This window comes from Canis lupus, chromosome 10, assembly GCF_048164855.1.
Source record: "Canis lupus baileyi chromosome 10, mCanLup2.hap1, whole genome shotgun sequence".
In the NCBI taxonomy this organism is placed as follows: Eukaryota; Metazoa; Chordata; class Mammalia; order Carnivora; family Canidae; genus Canis; species Canis lupus.
Window position 1 is genome coordinate 32,609,246 of NC_132847.1, and position 15,242 is coordinate 32,624,487.

Consider the following 15,242-nt stretch of genomic DNA (forward strand, 5'->3'; position numbering starts at 1 on the left):
AGGGGTAAAATTCTCCCAAGTTAGCTTTTTGTGCTGATGATCTGAATTAGTAGAGAAAATAAGAAGAGAATGGTGAGCAGTTTGTGATGTGAACACAATTTTAAAAGCTTATGACTTGATGTAGCGTTTTTTGGAAAGTAGTAAGGTACTAAATTATTTTCTTTTTTAACTTCAATTTTTTTCTGCATTTTTACATATGGTTGTATGGCTTTAGGAATTAGTTATTTCAGAAAAGCATCTCTCGTTTTAATAAGAAAATGAGTATAAAATTAGGATTCTGTAAAGAGGAGAAACAACATGGGTTAAGAGGCACGTGGTATCTGGCTTTCTCTTTATTAGTGGTTATATTACTGATTGTTGGATAGAGGGTTATGGTCTTACCCTTTCATTGTAAAATTACACTTTTATTCTAGTATCCAGCAAATAATTTGAACTGAGAGATTATGGAATCATAGAATATACATTTTGCCCAATGATTAATCCAAAAATAAAGGAAGCATGTTTCTTCAGATTAAAATTATTCATAAAGGCTCCAAGAAAGACTTACAAAAATAAAGACATACCTTTGTCTATATTAATGTAAGTAATGAGTCACTAAATTCCACACTTGAAACCAATTTTACCATATATGTTAACTAACTAGAACTTAAGTTAAAAATTGAATTAAAAATAATAAAATTATAAATTATGAAACCTTCCCTATAAAGAAATATGTTTGTTAATGAAAAAAATTTAAGTTAAATGTAAAAATTCTCATGTAAAGTATAAAGAGAAAAATTTAAAAAGTAACCATTATGTAGAGAAGAAAGAAAATATAGCTGAGGGCTATATTGGTTGAAATAATCAGATAAGAGAAAATTAGTCAAATATGTCCAGTCAGAAGGTTTACCTAGAAGTTTGGATTAGACTTTTCAAATATATACAAATACACAAATATATACACAACACATATATGCAACTATACAGCATAGAAAATCTCCATCTGTGCAAAAAATCTGAACTTGTTCATTTATAGTCACACCTTGGATGTGTGTGTGGGTATGTTCATAGGTACATGTGCAACTTTTTGCTTTTATATGTAAAGGAGTTTATAATACTTTTATGGGTGTCAATTTTTTTTAGGTCATTCAGAAAGTGCTTGGGATTTTATTTGTTTTTTTTTCTCCTTAATGATCAAACTAAACTTCATGAACAGAGAAACACATTTTCCCCTGTAATATGGAATAAAAAAAGATCACTTTCCTTCACATGTTCAATCTCCTTTTAGAAATCTATCATAAGCCAAAATACCATTAGGTAACAGTTCCATTGCATTAAACATCTGATTCTTGTGGTGGACATGGTATAATGATGACTAGGAAACCATCCATCTTCTTCTTGACAGTTGACCTATTTTAGAATCAGAAAGGCCATCATCCTAGAGAGTTACTTTAACCATTTGTTCCTTTAATCATGACTTAAAATTTACCTAGATTGGACAAGAGCTGTTTTTTTTTCCTTTTCTAATTATATCCACATATATAGAGATATATAATATTATTTTTTTGTTAAGACTGTCCAGTTTAAAAAAAAAAAAAGACTGTTCAGTTTTTAAAAATAACCAATTTGAAAAAAAAATAAAAATAACCAATTTGGGGAGTATAATAAACAGATAATAAATTCAATTAACTTATCAGCATATATTACTTTCTGCAATTTTATTTTTATTAGAATTTCAGTCAATATTTTATGGTTTTTGTTTGAAGTTCACATATGTAAAACACTACAAAGATATATATTTTAAAAATACCTAGTCACTTGTTAAAATTCTGCAGCTGCTTTATTTTCTATTTGTTATCCACATAGTTCCTAAAAATTTTCATCAATCTGTTTCATGATAAATGATTAGTCAGCAAACCATTCTCTCCTGAGATCTATATTTACATTAATATCCACAAAACAAATGTAATTGAGCATCAGAAGGGCCCTTGGTGTTCTGTTATTGATGTCCTAGATGAAGGTAGCAATTTAGCTTCATGCTATAAATAGAAAAATATGGAAGATAGCATTGGCTCATCTTGTGTTTTTAATATTACCTTCAGGGTAAAGTATGACATAACCTAATTACAGTGGTGGAGCTTTCACTGTAGGGGAAATTGTTATTTCATTTGACAATCAAGTAATTAGCTTCTCTACTTGATGGTTTATTGTATGTTAGTAATTAAGCTATCCACTGTAATAAAAGCTTACTTAAAAATTAGTGAAGACATTGATGCTATAACATTAAAGAAGGCAATACAATGCAATGCAAATTCATATTATATGATTTTTGTGAAATAAGTAGGTTTATATTTCCTTCTCTTCTTTTAAAGATTTTATTTATTTATTCATGAGAGACACACAGAGAGAGAGAGAGAGGCAGAGACACAGTCAGAGGGAGGAGAAGCAAGCTCCATGCAAGGAACCCGATGAGGGACTCGAAACTGGGAATCTGGAATCACACCCTGAGCCAAAGGCAGGCGCTCAACCACTGAGCCACCCAGGAGTCCCAAGAAATCTGTAACTGGCTGTGATCAATTAATTGTAAACACCATTGCACACAGACCAGCCTATATTTCCTTCTCTGGGAAAAGTTACAACACATTCACAGAGGATTCCTTTCTTTCTTTTTTTTCTTTTTTCTTTTCTTTTCTTTTCTTTTCTTTTCTTTTCTTTTCTTTTCTTTTCTTTTCTTTTTCTTTTCTTTTCTTTTCTTCTTTTCTTTTTTTCTTTTTCTTTTCTTTTCTTTTTTTCTTTCTTTTCTTTTCTTTTCTTCTTTTCTTTTCTTTTTTTCTTTTTTCTTTTCTTTTCTTTTCTTTTCTTTCTTTTCTTTTCTTTTCTTTTCTCTTTTCTTTTCTTTTCTTTTCTTTTCTTTTCTTTTCTTTTCTTTTTTTATGGGATTTCAAGGAAGAACCTAAATCATCCCAAAATCTATGTGTGTTGTAAGTTATTGAGTATGAGGAAAAAATAGTTTTTTAACCTTCCTGTTTTAAACATCAAGGTAAATTTCAATATTTGTCAAAATGTCTAGGTAGTTAATACCAAAGAGTTCATTGCTGATGACTAGTTAGTAACAAAATCCCATATTCTTTTACTACTAAAATTCAATACACCAATTGTATGAACAATTTAATACACCAATATAATGAAAATGATTTAGCAGTATTCTGATTTATTGGTTTAGGGATTAAAACTTTAATTCTTCAGAATGCTAAAAATGATTTTGTGATACACAATTATAGCAAATACCTGAACATCTTTAACCGTGGAACCCAGTGACCATGATTCCTGGTATAGAGCTCTCATATATCCAGAATGAAAGAAAGGCAACCTGCCAAGTATTACAGTTCATTGCATAACTTTCATAAGTGAAAGTTTCATGAAAGAGGGTGGAGAGTGGAGGGTTAGCAAGGAGGAGGTAACATAGTTTTGGTGGTGTCTGGAAAGGACTTCTCTCTTGTAGGGCTTTGTAATCTGAGAACTGAAAGATGAGAATGAGTTAGTAAATGTGGGAGAAAGGAAGCATTCCATGCAGATAGAAGAGCAAATGCTGAGGTCTAGAGGGAGGAAACACCATGGGACACATAAACTAATAAAAAAAATGTGAAAAAATATTAAGCTTAATATTAAGCTCATTAAGCTTACTTAAAAATTAGTTAATATTAAGCTTAAGCTTAATGACTTTGTAGAAGATGGTGAGAATCATTCTAATCATTTAACTCCTTACTAGTGTATGATTCTAGCCAGTCATAAAGCTTTCTGGGTTAAGTTTGCTTTTTGAGAAACTTTAGAGTTGCCCTAGAATTTGTTATTAAATGGATTCTTTAGTTGAACCACATAAATTACCCTTTATGTAAGTAAAAAAAGAAGAGAAAGCCAAATGTCAACAAATTTATAGGGTTTAATCTGATATAATTTTAAGAGATACTACTAATTTTACAGTCATGAAAAGGTATTGAATTTCTGTAATTGAACCAGATCAACAACAGTCGAAAGTATTAAAAACATGACTCCTCTATTGAATAGAGTGTTTTTAAAATCATATTTTCAAACATTGCATTGCAAAACAGACTTTGCCCCTCAGAATCACTTGTCTGATGATGTCTGTATTTAAAGCTGTGGGTAACTGACTATTGCTGTTTTTAGGACTACTTTAGCTGTCTAAATCAAGTCAAGACAAATTATACCTGGGCTTTGTTGGCAATAGCTGGAGCACTTTAGTAAACCCTCCTTTTGATAGTTATATTATACTTGTCTTGCCACCTTCGGTGTAAATGTAATTTGAGAGGCTTGTTGCTTGTTTCTGATAAGTGTTGTGACTTGAAGATGAAAATATGTCACACTGGGTTGTTGGCTCTACTTGGAAAAGACATAGAACTGTCAGCAGCAAGGAAGAAAATGTTTCATCATCTACATTAAACTCTAAGGACTTACAAGATCTGCTGTGTAAACAAAGTTGAAATACTTTTTATTTATTAACTTCTTGCAACTTCAAAATAGGAGGTTCTCTGGGTCTCATTTTTTCATAGCTCTTGAAGATTATTGTTTTAGAGAAAAAAATTGCCCCCAGAAAAGAATAGTTTATCAGTTTTAAGATATATTAGGAAAAAAAGGCAAAACAAATATCTCATTTGGAAAAGAAATGATGGAAAATGTTCACTATGTGATAAAACTTTATCCTCTGAAAATCTGTGCCACTTAAAATAATTTACTTATATTTTTGAAAGAGTATGTGTTTGCACCTAGAAAATAAGAGAGACATAACAATAACACAACAGAGAAATCACATTCAAAACTCTGTGATTAGTCATCAAGGTATATGCACATCAATTAAATTGTGAAAGGAATCTTAGTTGCCTGGGAAAGGAAAATTAATCTTAATTCACTTTCACTTCCATAGCCATTTAAAGTACAGATTTGGAGATTATACATTTTGTATTCATTGCCAATATTATTAAGGTTATTGTGTATATCATTATAACTCAAGATATCAATAAATTTGATAACTTTTCTTCACTTAATACTTAAAACAATGACAAAACTTTTATTGGTATAGGATTCAGATTGATGTAAAGTCATAAATTATGATTTTTTAAGGTAGTTTCTATTTAATGAGATGAGGTTAGAATGTACTGTAAGCTAAAATCTAGTAGGATTGTTATTTTGAAGATGATTTCTTGTTCTTGACTTTGTTTTTCCTCTTGCCAAATTTTCCCATTTAGTTTCTATCTGCATTTCAGATTTTGGTACTGGCTTATGTGCCAGACATAGTGTTTGTCAATGATGTGAATTTTCATTTCCTTCTGAGCCGAGTATTTTAGTGAGAAGTTGGGGGAGGTTATATTGACAGATATATGCAAATTCAAATTTGAACTAGATTTCCAATATAATCTTTAAGTTATATTTAGATATAAAAAATCTATGACTCTAAGAATGGCTGACTTAAAGATAAAAGGAGTAGAATAAGTGATAGGCAAGAGGAGACAATGAAGTCACATTTACAGACAGAAAATGTGTAAGTTTAATATATTAGGAAAGATTTATAGAATCATATAAAGGGAAGGGAGAAGAGAAATGACATACAATGACATAGAGAAAGAAGGGAAAAGTGAATTCATGACAGTGCATTAATTTTCTTTATAAAATGGTTTAGATTAGATATTCTCAACAAGGCTCTAGGCCAGACTGACCAAAGAGCATATATTTCAAGTAGGTCATATTTGTTCATTTTGTGATTTCCTCTAAAGCTGCTCTTTGGTCCAGGAACTGGAGTACAGAACTGATAAATGAGGTTGATTCAGGATTGGATACTGGATGACAGTTTCAGTAAAATGTTTGGAAACAATAGAATTTTAATAAAAGGAAAACACTAAAATGATTTTTATTTTTATTTATTTATTTATTTTCTAAAATGATTTTCAAAAAGTAAAGTAAGCTTGAAACTAAGTTAAGTGAATCCAAAAAGATTGGAAAGAGAAAGAAAAAGGGGCTAAAGAGCGGTACTATTGGTGATTGTAGAAATGTTGTATGGTACAGTGAGATATTTGGTGGGGGTGGGAATGGCACTACGTTTGATAAAGAAGTTGTTTAGTGACAAGTCCCTAAGGTGACTCAAGAAGAACTAAAAATAAATGAAACAGAGGGGGACAAGAAACAGATTAATAGCTGAGATAGGACTTTGATCTGGAAATTAACAAGGAGAAGGATAAGAAAAATGACCAGTGTTCGCAAAAAGAGACTCAGGTATTGCCTTTACTTGAAGGTGTAAATGGATCACAGAGAATGAGAAAAACAGTGCAGAGAAATAATTTGTAAAGAGAGGAAAAATTGAATAGCACCCTTCCCGCCACACAACTGTACAAGGTCCTGAAGTTCTGAAATTTTGTTTTATGCATTCAAACAGTCCTAATGCCTAACTCAGGACTCGTGATGAGTACATTTTCAATGAAATTTAGTTTAATGAATGAATGGAAGCCTTTTATTAATAGTTGAAATAATTTGTGCTTACTATGGGTTATCAGTCAATAAACTATACATTTTACATGTGACCCCTAGTGCTTTTCACTAAATATTTACAAATCTCCATCTCATCACATGTCAGGGATGCATTTTCCCCATCTTTTGTAGTTAGGCATGCTACTATATGATCACTATTTCCAAAATAAGGTGAAAGAAAGTCTTTAGAAGTCAAATTTTTTAATTGCCCTTCATTCTTTCCCCCTGCCACAGCTACCAGCAATATTTGAGTTGATGGAGAAACCATAGACTTGCTTCTTTGATTCTCTCAACTTTCAATAAAGCTACTAGCAATGGTGCAATGGTGAAATCTCTATTGTCATTTCATAAACTTGTAAGAATGGAGCCCACAGCCAGTTGACAATAGACAAATAGCATGAAGGGGAAAAAAACATCTTATTGTTACAAATTACTGACATACCGGGATTAAATTTTACTGTTACATAACCTAGCCTATCCTAACACACATGTTTAATGGAATGTCTGCTTACAATGTAAATGTGGATATCAAAACCCTCATTGGCACAATTCAGGAGACTGATTTTCAATGAAGTTAAGGAAGGGAGAAGGAAATGTTCAGATGCTACCCTATCCTTCAGAGTCTGAAATGTTGGCCACCTTAATTATACATTAGTCCCAACATAGTTGTGGAATTCAGAAGCATCTAATCCAAAAATTCCTATATCCCGGCTAGAATATGTAACAAGGACGGCAGCGTTAGTAGAAGTTCAGCATCACAAATTCTGAGTTTTTCTTACTAGAGTGATTTAAAGCTTTCTTTCTTTCTCTTTTTCTCTTCTTTCTTTCTTTCTTTCTTTCTTTCTTTCTTTCTTTCTTTCTTTCTTTCTTTCTTTTTTTCTTTCTTTCTTCTTTCTTTCTTCTTTCTTTCTTTCTTTCTTTCTTTCTTTCTTTCTTTCTTTCTTTCTTTCTTTCTTTCTTTCTTCTTTCTTTCTTTTTCTTTTTTTCTTTTTCTTTCTTCTTTCTTCTTCTTCTTCTTCTTCTTCTTCTTCTTCTTCTTCTTCTTCCTCTTCTTCTTTTTTTATTTTTTTTGAAATTTCTGAATGATCATAAAGGACTACCACCACTCTATGTGGGCAGTACATGCAGATGAATTGAAAATTAAATGCCCAAGATGTTTAGAGGGGAATGCAAGGAAGTATTCAGACAACAGAGTGGCTAACATTGGATGTCATGTTTTAATTGTATTGTCCAGTGTTTAAAAAAGAAAAAAAGGTCCACCTCTCATCTCTTTATTACATTAAACAAAATAAATATAACCTTGAAAATGTGTAATTTTAAAAGTTCTAAAAAAACTCATGCCTACATTTTCTTCATCTTATGTTCAAAAATTTAAATTTAAAATATTGAATTAGACTTTTATTTTAGATTTCAGACAGTATATACGAAACATGATATATAGCATTTAAATAATTCTTGCTACTCTCTCACAGATGATTTACATGTCAGACAAGTCTACCTGAATCCTTATACTTGAAAAACGTAGATATAGGAGGACTTATGAGATGAATTCAAGATTATTAGGATAGAACGAATGGATATTAAGGACGGATGTTGCAGCTTGATGTTGAAAACAAAGCTATAAGAACATAAAACACATACTTATTTTTTTCATAAAGTTATTACTTTCTCTGGCAAGCAATTTCAATTAGTGACTATTCAACCAAATCCAAGTCCCTCAGATATTAGTTTCTGAACCTAAAATTGACACGGTAATGAGATTTCAATCTCCAAATGATTAATTTGATCATACTTATGTCATACTCCCAGTTAACCCTGGATAAATAGGTGTCAAATAACATGAGGAAATGAAAATAACTTTATAATTTGGGTAAATTCTCCCTTTTTTTGGTATCATGCATCCTAACACTATAAATTAAGTAAATTTGGTAAAGAAAAATATCAACTTAAAAAAGTGTAATGATTTTCATCTTTGTGCATTAATTTAAAAAAAAAGCAGTTTTGGAAAATTAGCAAAATACTGTGAAGCAAGATAATAATATAGTGTTTATTAATGTCCAGAATGGTAGTGGAAACAAGGCTGAGACAAATAAGGAGAGGAACAAAAAAAAAAAAAAAAATAAGGAGAGGAACATCTAACTGTTGAAAAGAATTCACTGGTGTTTTTTTTAAGCATGTAGGTCTAAAATGGTTATTGTTTGGTCATGTTTCTTTTTTTTTTTTTTTTTTTTGTCATGTTTCTAAACAGTATAAAAATTGCCTATGGTAAGATCGGTAAAAAAAAAAAAAATCAAGCTTTTTTATGTTTTCCCTAATCTAAAAGCAATTAAATCAAGCATCCCATAATTATGTCTCAGATTTTTAAAAACACAATAAAATAATGAAGTCTGGTAAAATAACAGCACCTTAGCTGTTTGACCTACTTTGCACATTGTTCTCACATCCTGTGATACCAGTTAGAATACGAATATTTTTCCCATAGAAATTACTGAAGACAAAGTAGACAGAAACTAATAATATTTAAAGTGTGAAAGACAAGATTATATGTGTCCTAGTTAGGGAACCCTGGGTGGCTCAGTGGTTTAGCGCCTGCCTTTGGCCCAGGGCGCGATCCTGGACTCCCACCTCGAGTCCCACCTCGAGTCCCACGTCGAGCTCCCGGCATGGAGCCTGTCTCTCTCTCTCTCTTTCTGTCTGTCGATCATGAATAAATAAATCTTTAAAAAAAAAATATGTGTCCTAGTTAATAGATACCTGTACCTGCAGATGAGCTAGGCTTCTTGAGGTATATTTGTTGTATTAGCTCTTTACTCAGTTATCTCCACTACATTGCTTCCCTCTTTCATTATTATTTCTAAGGTTTAAAATTCAAGCAGAGAGAGAAAGACAGAGACAGAGACAGAGAGAGGGAGAATATTGTAGGTTAGTAGGTTGGTATCAGGTCAAATCAATGCTGCAGGTTAAGGGAAAATAACAAAGCTAGGAAGAAATCAGTGGCATAAAATTGCATTCCTGTTACTAACAATACTTTCTTTTTCTTTGGAGCTTGGTCAGTGAGGTGAACAGTGGGGGGAAAATAAAGAACCTTGAGCTAAATAAGATGCTTGATGGTGTTGCCTCATTTATTTATGTATTCATTAACCACTTAGAAATACCTAATAATAATTACTATTCGATGTTGAGAGCTTACTATGTGCCAGATGCTTTATCTCTAAGTGTTATGAATACTGTCAGTCTCAGTTGAATGATAAAGAAACTGAGATTTACAGATGTTAAGTTACTTGTCTCTGCTCTTACAGTTGGTATGTGCTCCAACTAGGGTTTGGGTGCAAGTTTGACTGATTTTAATTCTGCACTTTTTCCTATGGTGTTGTGCTAGGCAGTAAGAATAAGGAAATTTTGCTCAAATTCTAACAGGAAGGAAAGCATAAGATGTCCTTTTTAAAACTGTGTTGGTATGGAAAAGAAGCAAAGACCTCTTAAATCTGGCTTATAAATCATGGGGACACGATATTAAGTATGATTCTCATGTTATACTCAACTTCATCATAATGCAATATGTATTCAAAATTCTTGTTCAAATTCACAGATATACGCATAAAAAGAGATTCAAATCAATGGATCACTCTATACATGAATCAAAGTCTTGCAATCAATCAAAGCAGAAAGAAGTAATCTAGAATAATGATTTCTGGTCATTTTTACCACTATTGAAATATTTAAAGCTCAAAAAGAATAACTGGTGGTATGTCTGAAACTATATTCACTGATCCAAAAAATACTTTATTTCTCCTTTATTCAGTTGTTAATCTCTTGTATGTCCTAATACGAGTTTAAATATTCTAATGGAGGTGGCAGTGACCTTGATTCTGAGCAGGTGACTTTGTGTTAGTTGCTATAAAACCTGGAATTACAAGGAAGGAGAAATAAGACACTATATTTGGTTTCTATTTAATGGTTACATTAAAATCATAGTCCTTTTTTATTTTTATATTCGGAGAAGTTGAGGCACAGAGACAAAGTTAATGATATACCTAAGGTCATATAACTATTAAATGTCTGAAGCTAAGTTTAAGTCCATATATACTTAACAATAAAGAATAAGCTATTTTTATTATACTGTAGAGCTCCTTCAAAGGGGATACATATTCAACCCCTTCAATAAGAATGAAAAAGATAAACAAAAATAATAGAGACATAGGAAGTCAAAGAATAAAGAACTATATGAAAGATCATTTTCCTCTTTCGTGGTCCTCTCTGGATCTCTATATCTGTTCTGTGAAATTCAACATCAGAGGTCATTACCAGTATGACGAGATGCACTTTGAATAATAATAATTTAAATTAGCTTAAATTAAAGATGTCACAAAGAATATTCCTAATTTTGACTGCAAACATAAATTTCCCAATGTATGGAAGCAATGGATAGATTTTGAAGATATCTTTGGCTACTCTTTAAAACAGCCATCTATTCATTAAAAAAAATAGCCATCTACTTGCAATAAAATAGTCACCAACATATGCATTTTAAAAAATCTTTTACATTAAAAATTATTGTATAGGGACACCTGGGTGGCTCAGTCAGTTAAGGGGCTGCCTTTGGCTCAGATCATGATCCCACAGTCCTGGGATCCAGCCGCAGGATTTATTTGACTAGGACTCCTTAATCAGCAGGGAGTCTGCTTCTCCCTCTCCTTTTGACTTTCTCCCTGCTTGTACTCACTCTCTCTCTTTCAAATAAATAAATAAAATCTTAAAAAAATTATTGTATACATCCTTTATTAGGCATATGGTCTGGGGTAAGAAAAAGCATATATTTTCTCTTTTGTTTTAGCTTCCTTGACAGTAGACAAGATACACACTCCATTTTGTCCTGATTGCTAGGAATCTTAGAACTAATTGTTGGGCTTTTGTCTTTTATTATCTTTGTTTGTGTGTGTTTATATGTGGGTGCATATATTTTTATTCTAATATACCACAAATAATTTTTAGCACTTAGCTTGGTACAAACAAACATACAAAATAAAAATGTGAGAAATATTTTGGTTTTATAGCAGATGCTCATTTTAAAAATATTCTTTGGTAATATGTTTTATTAAAAATGTCTTAAGACAGACCCCTTTTTCCTCTCTTAGTAATTGATATCATTAACTCAAGGTTATATTAATTTCTTTTTATATTATTATTTTTCTTCTTTCTCCTTTTAAGAAATTTTCACCTCTTTAGCAACTTTGTTTATTAAAAAAAAATGGAGATATTTTACTGTGTGACCCTAAGGGATATTTTAGTGTCATCATTAAACTTGACAATGAACTAAGTTAGCATGCCTTGCTGAGGCACCATAGTTGCAATTAATCTTAAGTAGAATGTATATGGTGGTTTCAGTTTAGTTCTTAATGGGCTATACTGTACATAATAAAATTACCACAGATAATTGATGAGTAGTGTTTAATTAGCAGATGACAGCCTAATTTTAAAGACTACAATATCTAATTTCTCAAAGACATAATGATTCTTGAGAAAAATATACAAAGCATAGGAAAAATAGAATGTGGTATACTTATTTAGACTATTTAAGCACAGAACACAAGGGCAAACGGAGGGGAGGCTATTGACATTTGAAGTGCTCATGGACAGTAGTAGTTGAGAGCAAATTAGGGGTCTGGCCGCCTGGTCTCAACACCTATCTTCTCTATCTTAGCTCTGTTGCCCACAGAGCAGAACCTAAAGCAAAGTTCTCAGTGCCTTCCATTAATTCGCTCAAAAATGACATGAGGGAAAAGAGACATAAAAGAGGGAGAGCGAGTAAAAGAATGTGTTATTAAGCTGGCCATCACTTAGTATCAAGCATGAATTCAAACTCATGAGATTATCATCCAAAAGATAAACTTCTCTCAGGATGTTTATTCTCAGGTTTGGAATAGAATTTATCCTCTGGCTCCCATCTATCAATGATCAAATTTCACCTACTAGATTGTGATTTCATTTGCATTTCTGGGTTCCATATGTAGTGGTCCAGAATAGACCCACACATCATTCTTCAGGGAATAGGAGAGCGCCAAAGTAGGAGATAAATGGTTTTCAGATTATCCATGGGATAAAACATTATTGGGTTATACCTGATGAAGATGGCTGGAGTCCACACACAATGGATTATCAGACTAGTGGTTCAATCTGGAGCAAAGAGTCAAAGTTTCCAGAGTTAGTGAGGTTGAGACAATCTCCAATAACACATGACAAGTGTCTGTTTGATCGGTTATCAGATCTATTGATGCTTTCCTTAATATCCAGTTACTGAATATAATACGGTACCTCCATATATGTAGAATCTCACCCAAGAGGTGAGATACATTCCCAAGAGGTGAGATATATTTCCAATCAGTCATGAAATTTCATTTAGGAGCAATATTTCCTTTAAGCCAGTTCATCTGTGAAGCTGGCCTCATTTTATTTTTATATCAATTGTTGACAGGAAATACTCTCAGAAGGCCATAGGTATGACCCTGAAGGAGAATGTCAATGCAATTGAGGTTAATGATATGGAAGTTCTAACCACCTGTTCATCTGATTTTCTCATATTCTCTAGATCTGCTCAGATCAAATCTCATATACCATTTGTATTGTACAATGGATTACTACTTTACACTTCCAAACTTATGACTCAACAGGTCTAATAACACCCAAGTTAGGATGAGAAAGTGTGGTTACATAGGCATCTGGTATCCCATGGTCAGGATCTTTCCATACTAGGACCTAGTGGAATATTAGAATTCATTTTTTTCAATGAAAATTAATTTGTTGGCTGTAGAAAGCTTGACTTTGCTCTGCAGTCTATGATTCTACACATCAATTTTTCTTACGTGGACTTGCCAGAGATTCACTACAGCATTTAAAATATACCATAGATACCTCTAGCACTATCAGATCTTCTGGGTCACATGCTTTGAGTGATAGAGCAGTTTGCGCCACAGTCTTACTTTGCAGAAGACTTTCTTGCTGTTAGTCCTGCTAAAAACTGTTGTTTTATGAGTCATTCAATAAATGGATCATAACAGTATTTTGAAGTATAAGCTGCCTCAAAAATTCCAAAGAGGCCCACGAAGTACTATAAGTTAGAAATGTGAGGTGCATTAAATTTTTATTCATCTTAAAAAAATTTTATTCATCTTAGAAAACATGTTAAAGTTGACTTGAACCCTCTAAAATATTTACTGATATGGCAGGCCCTTGCATCTTCAACAGGATTTTTTCTTTACTCTCTGGCATTCTGATATCTTCCTAGGGCTTATAGAACATTTCTTATTTCCTGATTTTGGGTCCTATTAGCATGATAATTGGACCCAAATAATTATAATAATTAAAATAACCCAACATGATGTTTTGCAGAATAACAAGAGCATGTCATGAGCATGAGAAGTAACAGCCCTCCCCCCAACAAGTGATGAATGCTGTCCCTATCGTGCCGTCCCTACTATGTGATGGCAAACTAGTTTTGGTCTTCCTTTCTGTTGGAATCAAGAATGTAATTGCCAGATAGATTCATGTGTGCCAAGTGCCAGCAGAATGTAGTATTGCAACAATAAATATAACATATGAAGCATGCAGTTGCAGTTGGATCTGTATCTTACATAAGTGTAAAGTAGCAATTCCATAGCCATCTATCAGTCAGGATCAATTTTCTTGATTGACTTTTTTCTAACAGTTGTAGTAGATGAATTGAATGGAAACATCATAGGAGCCATTACTCCTGTTTTCCTTAGGTATTTGATGGTGATGCTTATCATAATTCCTGCAATATGGTATTGCTTTTATATAATCTCTAAGATAGAGGAGAGCTTTTAGGGTTTTTCTTTTTGTTTGTTTTTTGTTTTATTTTTAGGGGGGAAGGGTTTTTTTGGTTTTATTGTCTTTATATGAAAGGCTTCAAAAATTTGCATGTCATCCTTGTGCAGGGGCCGTGTTAATCTCTATAAGATCCCAATATGAGTAGATATGCTGCAGAAGTAAGCACAGGTTTGTTTTGACCATAGTGGTTCTTACTCCACAGGTCATAGATCTATGTGAGGATTCTATTAGGTGTCAAGTATATCAGAATTCGACTATCCACCTGGGGACCAGGGAAATAACTGCAGTTTAGTTGTATGGACATGTTAGATACATTGCATTGTGACACAGTCTTGGGCCAACACTCTATCTATCATTATGCACCCAAGGACTCTACTCATGGTATTTCAGTTCCTCCATTACCAGTCTCAGTTCAGAATCTTTATTTATCAATCCTTAATTTCTGTTTCCAGCTATACAGTTTGCTGCTATTGGCCACAAGTCTTTTTTGGAAAAGATCAGAGAAGTATTTATTTAACTTACTTGCAATAATATGACAAAGTTCATTCTCAAGGGCACCTGGATTTCCCTTCAGGCAATGGCTTCTTGGTCTGTGAACTGACTTAAGTCTGGAATTTTTGTGAAAGAACCACAGCTTTCCATTTTAATGGCTAATGCCAATTATCAGTTCACAAGCTATGATCTTTTTGTTGTTGTTATAGTTATAGAGATCAAGAAACACACTACTCCACTTATCTATCTTTGCTCTAGGACACTATGATCTATTTGCCATCATCACAGATATGTATACCAAGACACCCTGATTTCTACTATAGCCATGTTAGCTATTAGAGTATTTAAATCTATCTTGCTTATAAACATTAAGTGCTTCCACCTATAATTTT

The 15,242-nt window shown here is 32.6% G+C and overlaps 1 non-coding gene across 1 annotated transcript; it reads right to left on the reverse strand.

The window, feature by feature from the left end:
* Nucleotides 1-14,420: 14,420 nt before the first annotated feature.
* On the reverse strand, nt 14,421-14,524 carry LOC140642038 (U6 spliceosomal RNA). The gene has a single exon (XR_012038620.1). It is a non-coding gene; the product is annotated as a U6 spliceosomal RNA (small nuclear RNA).
* Between the last annotated feature and the right edge of the window lie 718 nt (nt 14,525-15,242).